This window comes from Megalobrama amblycephala, linkage group LG19 (assembly GCF_018812025.1).
Source record: "Megalobrama amblycephala isolate DHTTF-2021 linkage group LG19, ASM1881202v1, whole genome shotgun sequence".
Classification (NCBI taxonomy): domain Eukaryota; kingdom Metazoa; phylum Chordata; class Actinopteri; order Cypriniformes; family Xenocyprididae; genus Megalobrama; species Megalobrama amblycephala.
The window spans coordinates 10870925-10892394 of NC_063062.1; the positions used below are offsets into that span (position 1 = coordinate 10870925).

At 44.2% G+C, this 21470-nt stretch overlaps 1 pseudogene; it reads left to right on the plus strand.

Annotated features, from left to right (window-relative positions):
- The first annotated feature begins 1200 nt into the window (after positions 1-1200).
- On the plus strand, positions 1201-16646 carry LOC125253705 (annotated as a pseudogene).
- Positions 16647-21470: the final 4824 nt, after the last annotated feature.

Sequence of the window (21470 nt, forward strand, 5' to 3'; positions counted from 1 at the left end):
CTGTTTTTTTGTTTTGTTTGTTTGTTTGTTTGGAGAGGAGGAGACTTGATTTATTTATTTCATATCACTATTATAGTGATCAAATTGATCACGGTTATCAATTTTATGACACACTGTAAAAAATTATTTTCATGATTTGTTATCGCACCATTTCTTCTTTTGTCAAATCAGCTTAGCTAATTATCTGTTATCTTCTAATGTATACATGTTCAATAAAAATGTTGACAAGAAAAGTTGATAAACCTCACATTTTAGCCTTCAAACCATTTTTAAGAAAAGGGATAAGTCAAAATGATAATATATTTTATCTGCTCCGTGAATATTTATAGATACCTTATAACAAATGTTGACATTTTTCGAATGCACTTTGGCTTATTTTCCATCAACCGTTTAAAATTTACACCAGTGCATATTAAAATTTAGTTAATTTTTTATGGAAAATTCATACTAACCATTTCACCCCTATAGAAGTGAGCTCTCAGTACCTCCCCTGTTTTTAGACCAATGCCTCTTAAGCTTGAACAGTCTTTGTGTTACCAACCCAGACCTTGGGTTGAGGGTTGTTAACCGTTATGCCAGTTACTCAAACAACTGTTCATTTAGAAAAAAGAAACCTAAAGAAAGAAACCTTACAGCTTTTAACCTCTCAACTTTGTAACCATCAAGCTTTCCTGGAAGCTTTGTTCAATAAAAACGGCATAAGACATGAATTATTAACCTACCCGTGAAGAATATGAGCCTCTGTGACACTCTTTAACATCTGCATTAAGACACACTTTATCAGAATGAACCTTTTTGACAGAAGAATTTACTGTGGTGGCAAATTAAATTATCCATATGGGAGAATGGCTGAGAATGAAAATGATTTTGTAGGTGTCCATTTATGACTTATATATGACTTGATATATTTGGTTCACTTCACTCATACATTTAATATTTTAGACCTCTTTATTCTAACAAACATGTCAGGAGAGATCACAGTTATTAACTAATTATTATATACACAATTATATTATATATATACACATAATATAATATAATATACACAATTATTAACTAATTATTATATAGGGTTTGCACCCCCCCCCCCTCCCTCCTCCCTCCTCCCTCCTCAGTGTGCAGTACACGGATTCCACTGTGTACACAGGTAACAGTTGATTTGTTTTTAGGGGGTAAAGTAGGATCAGGTTAAAGGGCAGTATTTTGTAACCGAACCTGTTTTGTGAGCTCTTCATTACATTAGAGGCTTGAGTCAGTATCAGTCTTTAATGAAAGAACAGCTATGATAAAAGACGTTTTGCTCTGCCTGTGCTTGGCCCTGGCCCCTGTTTGGACAGCCCCTGTACAGACAGGCAAGTATATCATCTTATTATATTGCTTTTTAAATAATATTAAAAATGATACATTGAAATTATATTGAATTTAATTATATATTTTATTGAATTCAATGGACAAGAATATATGTCAGATGTCTGTTTGCATATGCAGACTCTGGGCCGGTGGTTGTTCTGAAGCATGGCAGTGTCCGTGGGCAATATTTGAAAGTTAAAGGCTCCGAAAATGTGGTGGAACAATATTTGGGCATTCCTTTTGCACAGCCACCTGTTGGTCCTCTCCGTCTGGCTGCACCTATTCCTGTACAGGGATGGGAGGGCATAAGAAATGCCACTGAGCACCCACTCATGTGAGTACGGCTATCAGAGCTGGGTAGATTATGAATTGTAATCAATTACTGATTACAAATTTCATGACAAAATTTGTAATCAGTAATATATAATCTCTTAGATTACACATTTTTGGTAATCTGACTACTTTTGGATTACATTTAGATTACTTTTGTGCTAACCCGTATTTGATGTCACATATATTGTAGGATAATCTTGTACTATTTTGACAGAAAGAAAAAATATATGCCAAAAAATTTATTCTATTCTATTCAGCCTCAACAAATTATTTTTAAAGTGCAATGTATGGACAGTTAATACTTCAAAATACTAACGCTACGTGTTAGTGTTTGCTGATAGAAACACTGAATAAAACAAAATCACATCTTATGATTTTAAAACATTTACTTAAAATTAAGTAAATTTAGAAAACAGCAACATAACAAAAACAAATTCACAGCAATATCACTGCTTCATCAAATATTTCATCTATATTTCATATATAATATTATTATTATATTTATATACAAGATGAAATATATATGAAATATATATTTCATATATTTTTCCTCCTCATTGCCGGAAAAACTCGAAGAATCACAAACGTATATAAGTGGCAGGTTTATTATGAAAAATATATAAACGTTAAAAAAATGAAAAATTGGGAGAATCAATGAATTGTGAACAATTTACTGCCATTGTGTAAATAATATGTAATCAAGTAATCCATTAAAAAAAAAAAAATAACTAGTCTGATTACGAGTATTTTTAAAAGTAGTTTACTCTAATTACAAGTACTTGATTTTTGGAATCTGATTGCGTAATTGTCACGTTAGGCACAGAGACAAGAAGGTAAGATCCATATGCAGCTTTAATGGGGTAATCCAAAACCGTAATCCAGAAACATGCAAGGGTCAAACTCCATAGAACAGTCCATACAAAAAGAAAACAGAAGCCGGTGACAGTAAATGAAACCACAACAAAAGCAGAAACAAACCAGGTATAAATAGACAGATACTGATGAGCAAACACAAAACAGCTGAGTGCAATGACAGGATAATGAGTCCGGGAAGTGCGTTATGGGAAATGAAGTCCAAGAGTGTGGTGAGGAACAGTCCGGGTTGGATTGCCCTCTAGTGGCTAATTTGGGCACTCCAACTGGTGCTCATGACAGTACCCCCTCTCTACGGAGCGGCTACCAGACGCTCCATAAGACAAAAACAAAGACAAAACTCTCAGGAGGGAGGTGGACTGGAGGAGCACCAGGGGGAGGGATGGTGGGCCAGGTCCAGAGTCCCCGACTGAAGGCCAGGGGGGAGCCGGAGGAACAGACCATGGGGGCTCTATCGAGGTCGGAGTCCTGGCTGAGTGCCAGGGCAGTGCTGGAGGAACTGACCAGGCAGGTTTCAGCAGGTCTGGATTCCGGGCTGAATGCCAGGGCGGTGCTGGAGGAACTGACCAGCTGGGTTCCAGCAGGTCTGGAGTCCGGACTGAGTACCAGGGCGGTGTTGGAGGAACTGACCAGGTGGGCTTCAGCAGTTCTGACGGCCTGGGCAGCAGTGGCAGGGCGGACGATCTGGGCGGCTGTGGCAAGGCGGACGGCCTGGGTGGCGGCGGCAGGGCGGAGGCGGCAGGGCAGACGGCCTGGGCGGCGGCGGCAGGGCAGATCAGGGGGCTCAGTGAACATATCAGGAAGAGCGGGCTGCTCGGTGACGGCCTCCGTGGCCGTATAAGGGAGAGCTGACAGCTCTGGGACGGCAGCGGGCTGCTCTGGGACGACAGCGGGCTCGGGCTGGCAGACTGGTCCAGAGTCAAAATAGCTTGCGTGCATCCTCCTGGCACGCAAGACCACCAAAACATAGAAGTAAAGACAGCCCTCTTGGCCATGACCGGACTGACACGGAGAGCGGGCTGCTCTGGGCCGGCAGCGGGCTCGGGCTGCTCATGGGATGGACGGCAGCGGGCTCGGGCTGCTCCGGGTCACAAGACCATAAGTGCGTTCTCCAAGCACGCAGAACTGTCAAGATATAACAGACAAAGACAGCCCTCTTGGCCATGTCAGGACTCACCGGGGTAGCATTCGGCTCTAATACCTCTGGGGTGGCCTCCGGGCCAACAGCGGGCTCTGGGAAGGCCTCCGAGCCTTGAGGGATAGATGAAGCCTTCTTCCTCCTCTTTCGTGGGTGAGGCTGTGGCTCTGTGCCTACCTCCTCTGTAGGCACTGGAGCGGACTCACAGGACTGGAGCGGACTCACGGACTGGAACGGGCTCTGGAGCGGACTCACGGGCTGGAGCGAGCTCTGGAGCGGACTCACGGGCTGGAGCGGGCTCTGGAGTGGACACACGGGCTGGAGCGGGCTCACGGGCTAGAGAGGATCCACAGACTTGAGCGGACTGATGGGCTGGAGCGGGCTCTGGAGTGGACTGATGGGCTGGAGCGGGCTCACGGGCTAGAGAGGATCCACAGACTTGAGCGGACTGATGGGCTGGAGCAGGCTATGGAGTGGACTGATGGGCTGGAGTGGGTGCTGGAGGTAATCGAATCTGCCCATTTTTACGCAGATACAGGTAATTGGCGAAATTCCAGAAATTTAACCTCCTCACCAGCGCCATCTCCCACTGCGGCAGAGGATCATCAAGACAATTGTTAAATATGTCCTTGAGGACAGTATCGGGGTGATTTAGCCTCTCTGCCCGTGACCAGAACACCTGGGTGAATGCCCGCACCTCCATACCTCTCTGGGAGAGTGTGTTCAGATCTCGGGGACCGCTCTGACTTCCCCGGGTGCTGGCCGATGACCGGATTCTCCTACTGCTGGATCTTGGCATGATCGAGATTTCTGTCACGTAATGGCACAGACACAAGAAGGTAAGATCCAAATGCAGCTTTAATGGGGTAATCCAAAGTCGTAATCCAGACAGGCAAGGGTCAAACTCCACAGAACTGTCCATACAAACACAAAGAAAACAGAAACAAAAGCCAGTGACCATAAACGAAACCTCGATAACAAAAGCAAAAAACAAACCAGGTATAAATAGACAGACACTGATGAGCAAACACAAAACGTCTCGGTTACGTATGTAACCCTCGTTCCCTGAAGGAGGGAACGGAGACGTACGTCAGTAGTGACCGACGAATTGGGATATCGCTAGAGAGCCCTATCAGCTTCGAGTGAACTAAAACAAGCCAATGGAATTGGCGTGCGATATTTGCATAATGCGCACCGCCTCCGACAGGTGTATATAAATAGGAAGCAGATGCAATCGCACTCTGTTTTTCGCTGAGGAGACAACTGGTGTCCGCACAACAGCGAGGGTACAGAAACTGTGGCGACGGGACGTACGTCTCCGTTCCCTCCTTCAGGGAACGAGGGTTACATACGTAACCGAGACGTTCCCTTTTAGTCGGTCATGTTCGACGTACGTCAGTAGTGACCGACGAATTGGGATCCCAAATAAAGCGCCACAGTTACGAAACCCCTTCCAGTGCCCAGTGCAAGCTCTAGCCACCCGTCGCACCAATTGGGGCGGTGAAGGGGGCGAGCTTACGCCGAGAGAGTCTACTGCTGTTCCGACATACCCACTAAGTAAACTAGACTACACTGGGGAAGCGAACCCGTAGGGGACGCTGCGGAGGCCACTACCTACCCAATGGGGGAGGAGTTTACGTGGAGAATACACATATGGACTGGCCCGGGGGGCAGTACGCATATGGAGTCCCTGGGATGGCTCCACCTGGGTAGGGGGAGACTCATCTGACAGGTGACAGCAGAGCTGGCTCTGCTAAGGGAAAGACACGGACTCGCCGTAGGGAGTTTTAAACCGTGGACAATTACACATATGGGACCGCTCACGTAGAGGAGTCACGACATATGGAACCCAGCCAACAGACAACGTCAGGGACGGACGTTGGCCTGGCATCAGACACTCCGCAATGTCCGAGCTGAAGGGGGAGGCGGAGGAACTCGACAGGGTTCGCCAAGTGGGGAACACGACTGGAGTCAATAGATGCACGTATCCGGCCCAGGGGGCGGGAATGGCATTGCAAGCCGACACTTAGAGCAGGTTCAACGCGTCTACCGGCTAGTGGAAGCGAGTACACGGGAAGATACCGGCTCTACACGTAGGCTATAGAATCTAGCGAACGTGTTAGGTGTCGCCCAGCCCGCAGCTCTACAGATATCTGTCAGCGAGGCGCCATGAGCCAACGCCCAGGAAGAGGCCACTCCTCTGGTGGAGTGGGCTCTCAACCCAAGCGGACAACGGCACGCCTTGGGAATCGTACGCCAAGGCGATGGCATCCACTATCCAGTGGGCCATCCTCTGCTTGGAGACAGCCTTTCCCTTCTGCTGGCCTCCGTAACAGACGAAGAGCTGATCTGAGGTCCTGAAGCTTCGCGTTCCGTCCATGTACACACGCAGAGCGCGGACGGGACAGAGCAAAGCTAGGGCTGGGTCTGCCTCCTCCGAGGGCAGCGCTTGCAGGTTCACTACCTGATCTCAGAAGGGAGTGGTAGGAACCTTGGGCACATATCCGGGCCGGGGTCTCAGGATGACGTGAGAGTCACCGGGCCCAAATTCTAGGCACGATTCGTCGACCGAAAATGCGTGCAGATCCCCTACCCTCTTAAGCGAAGCCAAGTGCAACCAGGAGGACGGTCTAGAGAGACAGTACTTTTAACTCGACTGACTGCAAGAGGCTCGAAGGGATGACCCCGGAGAGATGTAAGAACCAGGGTCAGATCCCAAGAGGGTATGGAGGAAGGGCGAGGAAGGATTCAGTCTCCTCGCCCCCCTCAGGAACCTGACGATCAGATCGTGTTTCCCCAGGGACTTACCCTCAACTGCATGGTGATGTGCAGCGATAGCGGCGACATACACCTTGAGGGTGGAGGGAGACAGCCTTCGCTCCAAGCCCTCTTGCAGGAAGGAAAGCACAGATCTGGCCGAGCATGATCGGGGGTCCTCTCAGCGAGAGGAGCACCATTCAACGAACAGGTTCCACTTCAGCGCATAGAGGCTCCTCGTGGAAGGAGCTCTAGCGGAAGTGATGGTGTCTACGACCGCTTGCAGGAGATCACTCAGAACCTCCGCATCCCGTCCAGGGACCACACGTGGAGGTTCCACAGGTCGGGACGCGGGTGCCATAGGGTGCCCTGTCTCTGAGTCAGGAGGTCCTTCCTCAGAGGAATCGGCCAAGGAGGGGCTGTCGTGAGGAGCATCAGGTCCGAAAACCAGGTCCGAGTGGGCCAATACGGAGCCACTAACAAGACCTGCTCCTCGTCCTCCCTGACCTTGCACAGGAGCTGTGCGAGAAGGCTCACTGGGGGAAACGCATATTTGCGCAGACCCGGGGGCCAGCTGTGTGCCAGGGCATCCGTGCCGAGCGTGCTGCCGGTCAGGGAATAGAACCACTGGCAGTAGGCAGTTTCTGGGGAGGCAAACAGGTCTACCTGGGCCTCGCCGAAGTGCTGCCAGATCAGCTGGACCACCTGGGGATGGAGCCGCCACTCGCCCGCAAGTGGAGGCTGCCGTGACAGCTCGTCGGCTGCACGGTTGAGCACACCTGGGACATGAATGGCACGAAGCGACCTCAGATGCTTCTGACTCCATAACGAGATGGCGGGCGAGTTGCGACATGCGACGGGAGCGTAGACCACCTTGATGGTTGATGTACGCAACGGCCGCAGTGCTGTCCGAGCGGACCAGTACGTGCTTGTCTGACAGCAGCTTCTTGAAGCGGCCCAGTGCAAGACGTACTGCTAGCAACTCCAGGCAATTGATATGCCAATGCAGTTGAGGCCCCGTCCACAGACCCGACACTGCATGCCCGTTGTACGTGGCCCCCCATCCGGTGGCAGAGGCATCTGTGGAGACCACAGCGTGCCTGGACACCTGTTCCAGGGGCACTCCTGCCCGCAGGAACGAGGGGTCCGACCACCGGATGAGGGTGCGACGGCGGAAAAAGTTTCAGTGGGGCCGCTGTCCTGCGCTTGAGCGTACTCAGGCAGGTCAACACCGACTGGACGCGCTCCTCGGTGAGGCGCGCAGTCTGGGCGACCGAGTCTAGCTCGAGACCGAGATAAGAGATCCTCTGCCCGGGGGTGAGTTTGTTCTTGTCCCAGTTGACCCGAAGACCCAACCGGCTGAGGTGAGCTAGACCATGTCCCTGTGTTCGCACAACTGCTCTCACGAGCTGGCCAGGATCAACCAGTCGTCGAGATAGTTGAGAATACGAACGCCTTGTTCCTTGAGGGGAACAATGGCCGCCTCCGCAACCTTCGTGAAGACGCGGGGTGACAGGGCCAGCCCGAAGGGTAGGACTTTGTACTGATATGCTCGACCCTCGAACGCAAACCGTAGGAAGGGTCTGAGGCGAGGCAGAATCGAGACATGAAAGTACGCGTCCTTCAGGTCGATTGCTGCAAACCAATCCTGGGGACGGACGCATTCGAAAATGCGCTTCTGCGTGAGCATCTTGAACGGCAACTTGTGAAGGTACCGGCTCAGGACGCGCAGATCCAGGATTGGCCGTAGCCCACCGCCCTTTTTGGTACAATGAAGTAGGGGCTGTAAAACCCCGACTTCATATCGGCTGGAGGGACCGGCTCGATTGCATCCTTCGCCAGGAGGACAGCAATCTCCGCCCGGAGAACAGGTGCATTGTCCAGTGACACCTGAGTGTAGTGGACACCCCTGAAAACCGGGGGAAGCCGGGCGAACTGAATCGCATAGCCGAGTCTGATGGTACGAATGAGCCAGCTGGACGGGCTGGGGAGCGCTATCCACGCTTCCAGACACCGAGCCAGCGGACCAAAGGCACCACAGACGCACCGGGGGTGGGGCAGCGAGGCAGAGTACGGGGACCCGACTCGGATGGCATGGAAGCGGCCCGGAGTGTGGTCAGACTCTGCGAGGCAGCAGTGCGTATGGGAGACGGCGCACGGGGCGCGGCCTGCACCATCACACTGCCACCTGCTGGCGATGTGAGGGGGGGCTGCACGTTACAAGGCAGGGCCTCGCACGCTGACAGCCGCCAGCAGAGTACGGGGACCCGACTCGGATGGCATGGAAGCGGCCCGGAGTGTGGTCAGACTCTGCGAGGTAGCAGTGTGAATGGGAGACGGCACATGGGGTGCGGCCTGAACCACCACACTGGAACCTGGATGGTGAAGTGAGAGAGGGCTGAGAGCGGCAAGGCGGGGCCTTGCACACTACCAGCCACACCCTCTTGGGACCTGGAGGATCAGATAACAGTTCTATTCGTGGGTACCGCTGGACTCCGGAGAGCCAGCGGCGGAACAGACCAGAATTCTCCACCCGGCCCTCCTCCGGGGAAAGAACTGTTTACTTCAGCTTCAGGTCGCCATATCCTCAGGACCGCCTCTTGCTAACCAACTGGGTTGGCTGCGGGGGGAGCGGGCTGGGTTTTAGGCCAGCTTGTGAGATGAGTGCGTAGAGAAAGTGTACTTTGACAACGACACATCCCAGCAAGACTAGCCAGGGGTGTTTCCGGACCACCACAGTGGACATTGTCTGGCGAGGGGCCTGCGCTATGACCTGGATCATGCGTAGCTCAACCCTGACTCAGAACTACCCACATGCAATGAGTGCTTTGGTGTACCACGGACTTGCCAGGGGCCAAGACCCATGCAGGGCAGAGGTGGTGTGCCCGTAGCACTGCCACCCCACCCTAAAGGGTAGTGAGAGAGAAAAAACTTGTAATGCAGATTATGGCCCCTTTGGCATACCATATTTGATACCAAAGAGGCTACAAACTGCCAAGTTTTTCCATGCACGTCCGGGGCTAAAGACAGGGGCGGGGCAAGGCGAGTACGCGTCGCACAATGCCCCCAGGGGCCCGGGAAAGCATGGTTGTCAAGTCTGAATCTGATTCAGAATGAGCACATCACAACTGTGGGACGCTCAGCATCATCTTCATGTTCAGAGCCCAACAATACTCTCTCCAATGTAGCAGTCGACATCTGATCCTCTGCTGGAGCCCAGACTAAGACGCTAGGTCCCTCATGAGAAGGACCAGCAATCCAAGCAGAAGCTACCAGCCATGCTGGACAGTGAACGTGGCCGTCCAACTGGACGACACACGGCGCACTGGGCGCCGACGTGGCCATGTTGTACTAAACATGAACCACCCACAGACATAGTCACAGCATGTTTGCGATGCACTAGAGGAGTGGGGGGCCCACGGAGAATGACTCGGCAGGTATTGCCCCACTGTGATCCTCTGGTCACCCAGGCTTATTAACCAAAGTAGTATTTTTCTGATTCAGAAAAATAAACTAGATCGGGGAATAAGTGAGGGGACTCCACCTCATTAAAGGCGCTCGAGTCTCGACCGTGCATCTAGAGCGCCAGACAACGCGCAGGGTTGCCATGGCAACGTGCGCTGTCAGCCAGCAGCTCGATGGCACACGGCGCGCTGAACGCTCAAGCCCTTACGAGAAAGGCGAGACAAACAACGCGCCAACGTGGGCATATTCTCATAAGAGAATATGAACCACCCACAAACACAGTCTCAGCACGCTAAGCAGACATGAGAGAAAGTGATTGTGGCCGTCAATGAGGATAGGAAACGACCGCCTCCAGAAACGCACAGACAGAATGACGTCTTGAAAAAGACGCAGTGTCTGTCTGTGAAGCTCTTTGAGAAGGGGAAGAGTCAGCTCTCTCGTGCTGAAGCACAAAGTGTCAGAAGAAGTCTCGGAGTCAAATGCAAGTTCACAATGTTTATTTTGAAGAGATAGAGAGAGGGTCAGACAGAGCACAACAGTCACAGTTCACAGGTGAAAGACCACACGCGGCGTCCAGCGATGTAATCCACTCTGGTCGGTGACCGGAGAGAAATCCTCACACGACAGATGACTGAAGATGTGATTCACACAAGCAATGAAAGAGACAGCTCACCGGAACCCGGAGGAGACTGGATCTCGCCTAAAGACAAAGCGCACCAGCTTCACCGGGAAACAAGGCAGGGTTAACTCGAGGTCAAGTTCACGAACACTCACAGACGTGTGAACTCCGGGCAAAGACAAACCTCCAGATGCCGGTGACTGAATCAGAGACAGAAACTGAGAGAAAATGAATTACTGGACCAGACAGCGTGACTGTGACCAACCAAGACAATGAGCGCGCGACGAAGGACAAGCGTGCTACTTAAAGAAAAACAGCTAATGAGACACAACAGGTGAACACTTACCAAAACGAGTGGGAGGGGCTAGTGCACACACGAGGAACCGCCACCAACAGGTAAGTAAATAAACATACACACACACGCACCATCAATCACCCAGGAGTCGTGACACAAAGGGAGTGACGCGATGTGTTCGGGTACACCACTCCCCGAACACACCGGGAGGAACCGGCCCAAATCGCAACATACAACTGCGTTTTATATGGGAATTCAGTTGCTGTTAAAACAGCAGTTGAGAGCTTAGCTTCAGGCTCCCCGGGAAGCTCACGACCTCGCTGTTGTGCCTTAACGCCAACACAAACAGACGCTGAATCTCCAAGGCTGTTTAGTTTCACTCTTGTGAAGTCTGAAGCTGGACACCAACTGTTGGCTCCGAAGTGAAAGACAGAGTGCGATTGCATCTGCTTCCTATTTATATACACCTGTCGGAGGCGGTGCGCATTATGCAAATATCGCACGCCAATTCCATTGGCTTGTTTTAGTTCACTCGAAGCTGATAGGGCTCTCTAGCGATATCCCAATTCGTCGGTCACTACTGACGTACGTCGAACGTGACCGACTGAAAGGGAACAGCTGAGTGCAATGACAGGATAATGAGTCCGGGAAGTGTGTTATGGGAAATGAAGTCCAAGAGTGTGGTGAGAAACAGTCCGGGTTGGAGTGCCCTCTAGTGGCTAATTTGGGCACTCCAACTGGTGCTCATGACAGTAATCCAGATTACTATTCTGTTACTACCCAGCTCGGATGGCTATATAGTCATAAAGTAACTGAAATATATATGCCATAGGCTATATCTGTACTACTATTGTATGTGTGTGTGAAAATAGAATTAGATCAAAATCTAGTCAGATTATATTACCTACAATGGGAAAAGTAATAGACTACGTCTGTGATTATCCCTTCACATGCCATAGGTTGCCAACCGCTGCGTTATATTAAAGTAATATAGACCACTTTGGAGATTCAGATTTCAGTTGACAACCTTATTTTACACTATATGCTCCTTTTACCACACCTACTGTATATGTGCAGTATATATCTTCTCTTGCTGCATTATAGGTGCCTTCAAAACCCAGATATTGTGCCTATGAAAGTCAAAGACCATGCAGATGGATTTCACCCCCACTGGAATCTCAGAAGACTGTTTGTATCTGAATGTTTACACTCCATCTCAAAGATCAGAATCAAAAAAACTTCCAGTGAGTACTGAATTGTGGCTAAACTAGAGGACAGCACTTATTCACAGTAGAACTTTCCTATTATGCTTTATGTATAATTTTCCTAACTCCTCTGACAAAAGCAATGTATGCAAACCACCAGGTAATGGTTTGGATTCATGGAGGGGGCCTGTTCACGGGCGGAGCTTCTATGTTTGACGGATCCCCGTTGGCGGCATATGAGAACATAGTTGTGGTGGTCATTCAGTACAGACTTGGAATATTAGGATTCTTCAGGTATTCATTTATGGATCAACAGTGGACACTACTCATCCAGTTTGTCCCTTTAAAAATGACATAAGATTATTGCTTACTGAAGACACTGCTTCTGCTGGGTGGGTTATAATAAGATGTGCTGTTGGTTTTAGCACAGGTGATAAGCTTGCACAAGGAAACTGGGGCTTCCTGGACCAGATAGCAGCTTTACAGTGGGTGCAGCAAAACATTGAGGGTTTTGGAGGAGACCCCCAGTCTGTCACCATAGCAGGGGTGTCTGCAGGAGGAATCAGTGCCTCTTTTCTGGTCAGTCAATGTTTGTAATGCAACATTATCTTTCTCTGTCACAGTTTATTGTTGCCTATTTTTTTAATTATTTATGTTTTAATTATGTTTAATTGTTTAATTTAGACATTGTCACCCATGACCAAGGGTCTGTTTCACCGGGCCATCTTTCAGAGTGGAGTAGCAAACTCAGAGGGTCACTCCACCAGAGACCCATTGACGTTTGGAAAGGTATTTAACCCAAATACAACAATCAGTGTTTACTGCTCAATAGTTCCAAAAGGGAATCTGTTATAGGGTTAGTTCACCCAAAAATGACATTTCTGTCATTAAGTACTCACCCTTGTGTCGTTCCAAACCTGTAAGACCTTCGTTCATCTTTGGAACACAAATTAAGGTATTCTGATGAAATCTGAGAGGTTTTTTTTTGTACCCCCTATAGAAAGTAAAGTAAAGGTCCAGAAAGGTAGTAAAGACATAGTTAAAATAGTCATCGTGACAACAGTGGTTCAACCTTAATGTTATAAAGTGACGAGAATACTTTTTTGTGCTCAAAACAAAGCAAAAATAATGACTTTATTCAACAATTTGTCAGTCTCATACGCAGTTGACAGTGCAGCACTTCCATGTTATGTCCAAATGCCAGCTCAGTATTGGCAGACGCTGTTCACGTGAGCACCACGACGCATGTGTGTGATGCTGATGCAGGAGCCGGCCAATACTGACAGTGCGTTCAAGTCCTCCTGGGAAGTTCGTATTTAACAGGTGGGAAGTCGTGTTTATGACGGCGGGTGCGTTTAAGTCACTTTCGTCAGAGCAAGATGGCGGCGTACCCTCTTTTCATAAACTATACAAAAATACAGCAAGGTATTTGAAGTCTACTTCTAGAAAACGATGAACAAACACTGTGCATCAGGTGTTTTTTGGTTTGTGATGTTTTTAATTATGAATCCACTGTAAACTTTATCTTTACATATTATATTGTTATATTACAATGCTATAATATTTTGAGCATGGAATTAACTTATTTTGTTGTAAATAAATGATATCTGATATGATAACTGCGACGGGCTGAAACTAGCAAAAAACACTTGCGTCCTGTCTGGCGCTGCATTGCACCAGGTGTATAATAGTGCCCTTAAAGTTAGCAACAAACATTCTTCCATTAACATTAATAGAACATTCGTTCTAAGTTATCTGGTCTTTAATAATGTTCTCAAAACTTTAGCACAAAAACATCATTTATACATTGTTCGTGGAACTTTTTTTTTCTGAAACGCTTTAGTTGGACGTTTGTCCAACATTTTTAAAATGTTACTGCTTGTTTCAGAAAGTTTAGAGAACATTCAAAAGTAACTTTCCATGATAGAATGTTCACATAACAAAACAAAAAAAAAAATATTTTGAACATTCATAATTTGAGCAATGAGCAATATTTTGCTGATGTTAGAATATATAGGGTGCATAAATTTAACTTCCTCCCAAATATTTAAATAAGAATTTAAAAGCTTAACAGAAAGTGCTTCTGGAGTGAACTTCAAATAGCACATTGTATATGAAAATTGTAAGTTGCCTCATTTATCAGTTAAAAATGCATATTTAAATTACATTATGTTGGATAATGTAATAATATAATATATATAAGATATTTTCAATGTTTAGAAGAAAGCTGATTGTCTGTAATCTGTTTGACCAGTGGATAGCAAATGTTACTGAGTGTGACTTCAGCTCTTCTGAAGTGCTGGTCAAGTGCATAAAAGAACTGACTGAGGAACAGATCATCAATGCAGCTAAAAAGGTAGGAGCAGAGAATGTGAAATGAGATGCTTTCCAGTATTTCATTAAAAAAAATGCTAAGCTCTGTTGGTGATATTCTGTATTAATATACAGATTGAAGAGAGAATTAATTCATTTCTTAGACCAAGAAAAACATTTTCTTTGGAGCGACAGTTGATGGGGTCTTTCAGAAAGATCTACCTGAGGAGATACTAAAGAGCAAAGACTTTCAGAAAGTTCCAATTCTAGTCGGAACAACAAACCATGAATGTGGATGGATGATCATTCAGGTAAGTATCATATCGTTTTTGTATGGAACAGTACAGTGAAACAAAAGGTCTAAGAATCTTTATGAACATTACAAAATAGGAAAAACCCAAACAATACATGGTGCTGAACAGGATGTGCTAATTTTTTTAATATCATTATTTCAGGCCTTTGTCTCAGGAGAATGGATAAAAGGGATGGACACAAAATCAGTGAAAGCAATTTTGGACACTGCTAACAAAGCTGGTGTAAAGTTCAACAACTTCTTTCTTCCCAGATTATTTATAGTGATTTATAGTTTAAGGGTTAGTTCAACCAAAAATGAAAGTTGTTGACCTTTAAGACCTTTAATCATCTTCAGAACACAAATTAAGATCTTTTTGATGAAGTCTGAGAGGTTTCTGTCTCTCCATAGAGATCCAACGCAACTACCACTCCAAGGTCCAGAAAGATAGGAAAAAGACATCATTAAAGTATTCCATGTGACTCCAGTGGCCTAAACTAAATTTTATGAAGCGACGTTAGTGCTTTGTTTGCGCAAAAAACAACAACAACATAGTTTACCACTTTACTTACAAAAATATTAATCTGCAACGAGAGCATCACGACGCATACGTGTTGTGTTCATGTGAGAGCTGGCATTGTTGTGTGAACATGCTTTGGATAAAATTATTTTGTAAATAAAGTGGTAAATTGTGTTTTGTTTTGTTTTTTGGGTTTTTTTGCACAAACAAAGCACTCGCCTTCATAAAATTGAGTTTAGGCCACTGGAGTCACATGGAATACTTTAATGATGTTTTTCCTATCTTTCTGGACCTTGGAGTGGTAGTTGCGTTGGATCTCTATGGAGAGACAGAAACCTCTCAGACTTCAACAAAAAGATCTTAATTTGTGTTCCAAAGATGATTGAAGGTCTTATGGATGTGGAATGACACCAGGGTGAGTAATACATTTTTGGGTGAACTCTTTAAATTAAGCAGCTCTATTTATTTGTATTAACTCAGTCTGGCTAATTTGTTAGTATTTGTCTCACTCTAGTGGACATAGTACAAAATACAATTCAGAAGACTTGGCAGAATGTGTTTAAGTTTTCTCTCTGTCATCATAGAAATCAGGAGCCAATGAAATCATTGCAGAAGAATACTTAAAAGATGCTAAAACTCCTGAGGACATTCGCGACGCATTAACTGAGATGCTGGGGGATATTTTTATAGTGATGCCCTCCATTACGGCTGCAACTTATCACAGAGGTTGGTTGCAATGTTACTTGTACTGCAGTTTTACTATTGGTTGGCATTATTATTTGCCAACATCCTAATTATAACGTCACAGATGCTGGGGTGCCTGTGTATATGTATGAGTTCCAGCACCGGTCCAGTATATTTAAAGATGTCAGACCCAGCTTTGTGAAGGCTGACCATGCTGATGACGTTGGATTTGTGTTTGGGGCCTGCTTTTGGGATGGCCATATCAAACTTGTGGGTAAGCAGATCTAAGAAAGTGTTTGCCCTGGTTAATTATTATGATATTTGACAATTATACTGGACAGTTACTGTGAAACTGCAAATGATTGCAGCAGAATTGAAATGGTTGTGATGAAGTGGTGATGTGTGGTTATGGATATCAACTCTTTATCTTCCACAGGAACACTAAGTGAGGAGGAAAACAAACTATGCAGAACTGTCATGGGATACTGGGCTAACTTTATTCGTACTGGGTGAGTGCATTAGATGCTGGACACAGAGTATTAGGATCTGTTACTGATGATCCTTTATTCATTAAATAAATATTTTATTTCAGCTCACCAAATGGGCCCGGTCTGGTGCATTGGCCTCTATACGACCAGTCTAATAAATACATGAACCTGGGATTGCAGCAAACTGAGGGACAGGGTCTGAAGATGGGCAAGCTGCTCTTTTTCACTGAAGAACTGCCTAAAAAACTTGCTGCACTCCACACAGCCTAATTATATATTACAACAATAAATATAGAGCTGTGCGTAAATGATTATTTTTGTCTCCATGCAGTGCAGTTGTTGCCAAGGTTATAATCGTTAAAGGTGCCATCGAACGTTTTTTTACAAGATATAATATAAGTCTAAGGTGTCCCCTGAATGTGTCTGTGAAGTTGCAGCTCAAAATACCCCATAGGCATAGATGTTTCTTAATTAATTTTTTTAACTGCCTATTTTGAGGCATCATTAGAAATGAGCCAATTCATGCTGCGGCCCCTTTAAATCGCGCGCTCTCCGCCCCCTCCCGAGCTCTCGACTCTATCATAGCATAAACAAAGTTCACACAGCTAATATACCCTCAAAATGAATCTTTACAAAGTTTTCGTCATGCAGCATGTCTAATCGCGTAAGTATAGTATTTATTTGGATGTTAACATTTGATTCTGAATGAGTTTAATAGTGCTCCGTGGCTAACGGCTAATGCTACACTGTTGGAGAGATTTATAAAGAATGAAGTTGTGTTTATGAATTATACAGACTGCAAGTGTTTAAAAATGAAAATAGCGATGGCTCTCTTGTCTCCGTGAATACAGTAAGAAACGATGGTAACTTTAACCACATTTAACAGTACATTAGCAACATGCTAATGAAACATTTAGAAAGACAATTTACAAATATCACTAAAAATATCATTTTATCATGAATCATGTCAGTTATTATCGCTGCCATTTTTCGCTATTGTCCTTGCTTGCTTACCTAGTCTGATAATTTAATATAATTATCAGACTAATACTGGCTGCCCTTGTATAATGCTTTGAACATGGGCTGGCATATGCAAATATTGGGGGAGTACATATTAATGATCCCGACTGTTATGTAACAGTAACATTTTTTTTTTTTACTTTATGAATAACTTTATAAAATGGATGTTTAAAAAAAGATCAATAGAAAAAACTTAATTATGGCATACTTTTAAATATTAAATTAAAACCGTCAGTAGGTGGTGGTAAATCACAGTCTTAATGAGCGAGTCATTCATTCATTCAGTGGCAAGCAATTTGCTCTATTTATGAATGAATCATTGAATGAATGACTCACGATTCGTTCAAAGCTGCAGAATTGTTCACGAAACACTGATGTGTGCTAATAACAAATAATCGCTAAATTGTAATTTAGACACGTGCATTTTCTGTAAAGTTGCTTTGAAAAGAAAAAAATATTGTGAAACGATTTTGTAAAAGATCTGTTAGTTATTAATATCCTTAAGTCAATCATCATTATCTCAATCACTTATGCTGTCCTGTTTCCTCTTTTCCTCATCTTCATGCTTTCTTTTTCGCTTCTGCCTGCCAGACGGATATGTCCTCTTCATGTTTAATAAATGGAATTAGGCATTTTAATGTAAGTAAGTGCTGCGCCAGTTTGAAAGCGGCGGCAAAAGCATAAACAACGTAACGAGAGAGGGGTGCCCTAAGGGGGATGCAGAGATGTCGCTGCGTCACTGCGTGTTATATTGATATTAACATTTCTGATTGTTTAAATTATCAGCCCTCGGGGGGGCCCCTCAAAATGCGGGGCCCCAGGCAATTGCCTGCCTTGCCTGCCCTATTGCTACGCCTCTGGCTGTGGTATTTGTATAGGGTGTGAATTCTGTATAGAAGATGTGTAGATTTTTGGTAGCCTACTGTGTGTGGATTTTGTAAGAGGTAAAGGAATTTCAATGGGGTGAGAATTTTATATAGGTTGTTAAATGTGTATATTTTGTGAAGATGTAAATCATATTTAATATAATAAAGTTCTGCGTAATGAATTATTAACAAAGAAATTGCACACTCACGCACACACCCACGGCACACACACACACTAAAAAAATTGAAAAGCTGTATTTAAAGGTCCCGTTTTTCGTGGTTTTTTGAAGCTTTGATTGTGTTTATAGTGTGCAATATAACATGTGTTCATGTTTCGCGTGTAAAAAAACACAGTATTTTCCACATAATTTACTTATCTGTATACCGCTGTTTCCACTGTCATAAAAACGGGCTGATGACTTCCTTGTTCTATGAAGTCCCTCCTTCAGAAATACGTAACGAGTTCTGATTGTGCCAGCGGTTCCTGTGTTGTGATTCGACAGCAGCTTAGCGAACCTTGCCCGGAAAGGTCACGCCTCTTACCATAACGTGGAGATGCACGCGCTCAGTGTTATTGTAAACATGTCTTTAATTTTACCCTATCAATTTGAGCCGGAATCAGACCCGGTGATTGGACTGCGGGATGAAAATAACAGCGTTTCGACGACATGGCGACAAACACACTCTACAAACGCTACTCTTGTGTATTCCTGTGGGCGGAGGTTAGTCAAAAAACTGTTTTAGTGACGTCATTAAAGAAGGAAGTAGAGGGATGTAGTCCAAACTGGCCGTTCGATGTAGGCGACTTCTGTTAAATAAAATATCTCGCTTGGCATTGAACTTTGAGCTTTAAAATTTTACAGATTTTATTTATACTCTAACAACAACATTACACACTAACTAAAGTTTGAAACATGGGATCACGAAGAACGGGACCTTTAAAGGTTTTTTTTAATTGTTATTTGTCATGTTCTTTTCTCATTGAGCTCCCTGACAATCTGACAGAAATGTCTTGTTGTGGCTCAAAAATGGGTTGGATAGGCTACATGCGGTTCATGTATGTCTTCTTTAGTCTGTTGGCTCTTTAGGTTTTTTACTGGCACACGTCACTTACACATTTTGCACTTACTGCGGAGTGTTGAGACTGTTACATTTGTGCCCATATGTACATTTTATGTACTGGTTTTATTTTTGAATTAATATTTTCTAAAATTGTATGATGTTTTTGTTGAGTTATTATTACACAATACTTTTTCTGACCTTTTTGAATCTTGCCCCTGACAAATAACCCAAATTACAAAAAAAGACTAAAACTAACACTAAAACTAAAAAAAAAAACTAAACTAAAACTAAGCATTTTCAAAAAATAAAAACTAAACTAAACTAGCAAACCCACTTTAAAAACTAATTAAAACTATACTGAATTTGAAAACAAAAAGTCAAAACGAAATAAAATAAGTAAAATAACCTTGGTTGTTGCCAGAGAAACCTTTTGCTATTGATATAGATTTCTGCAAGCATTTCAATGTTTCCCAAATCCAGCCAAAATCTGGAAATTGGCATTAAAAAAAAAAAAAAGAAAAGAAAAGAAAAAATTGTCAGCATCCTGCACGATTAGAAATACATTCATGGATGTGTGGAATAGTTTGAGTGTGAATTTAAAATGAATGTACAAAACTGTTCGCATTTAGATGGAAACAACATGGCTACAACAGAAAATACATTATGAAATTAAGTAATAAAAAATCAAGCAACAAATATCAAGATAAATTGCTTAAGAAAGGTTTTATACTATTTACACATGCAATATATCAAATGTTTTCACATTTTAATATTTAGCATATACATACTTATAATAATATATTATTTACTGTATATTAATAATTGTATTATCAATTGTATAATCATTTTAATATTATTAATTATTTAATAGTTGTCATGCAAAAATATAAGGAATGACAAGATGTGTGACATTCAAAAATTGCTACATAGGCTTTCTTTCTGAAATACATAAAAAATGCTGCACATGCAGCAACTAAACTGACCATATCAAACGTGAACAGTAAAAAATGTGCAGTGAGCAGTCACGTGTCATCAAGGCTACGTCACTGGATTCCTCCATCCGCTACTGATATTGTCGCGCATGCGCACACTCAGACTTCTTCAGAGCACTCTGTATATGGTCAAGCCCATGCATACCTTAAATTATATTTAGTAGGTGTACAAAATATAAAAAGACTAGGGCTGTCAATCGATTAAAAATTTTAATCTAATTAATTACATACTCTGTGATTAATTAATCTAAATTAATTGCATACATAATTTTTGCTGTGAATATTTCAATTCAAATGAATCAATGCAGGGTTTTTCCTGGGTCAAAAATGGTCTTCGGTGGTGACAGACATGGTCATCCACACAAACAGTAAAAAGTTCCCTACCCACGTGATCTGCGAGCCCGATACTGACAATAAAGCACTCTCACTGTAATTCTTTCTTGCCCTCTTTGCAAAAAAAAAAAAAAAAAAAAAAAATTATAGCTTTGTAAGAGAAGATGCTTTTTTGCTAAACCTGAAAAGTATTAAAAAGTAGCATTTAGAAGTTATATTAACTAATAATATAATTTTCTACCATATACAATTGAATGCACCTAGCCAACAACAACTTGCTTTGTTCTGGTTTCACTTCACTCCAGTCTAAACTAACTGATTTTATAGGTAGGCCTAATTTACTACACATTGTCATTTAAATAACCTGAAAATATAGTGGATTATTAAGGCTAATTTTACTAACCACTCTTGCTAAATGGGGTAAGCACACTTATGTTCTCATTTCAGAGATGTTCGAGTAAATGATTCATTATAGACCGTGTGGGCAGATCAGTTGTTGTCATGATTTATTAAAATTAATCTGTTCAAATGAATCATTAGGTCGCGAATCGGACATTAGCAGACGTTGACGCGTTGCGTGCGAATCGCAACTGTTATTAGGACATCGCAAAAGATTTGTCAACACAGAAAACACTTCACCACTGGATAGGATTTTCTTTTTGTTTACTGAAAGTGTGGTTTATGTCAGCTGCACGTGCAGGGCGCCTGTCAGAGAAGATGAGGTGACGTTCTTTTGAGCACTATTCACACCCAGCGGTTATTCAGGAAAAACATTCTCCGAATGCTCCTGGTGAAACATGGATTCGGTCTTACGAACTTTTAGCATTGTGTCAGTTGGTTTAGATTATTATGTGTGAGGTAGAGA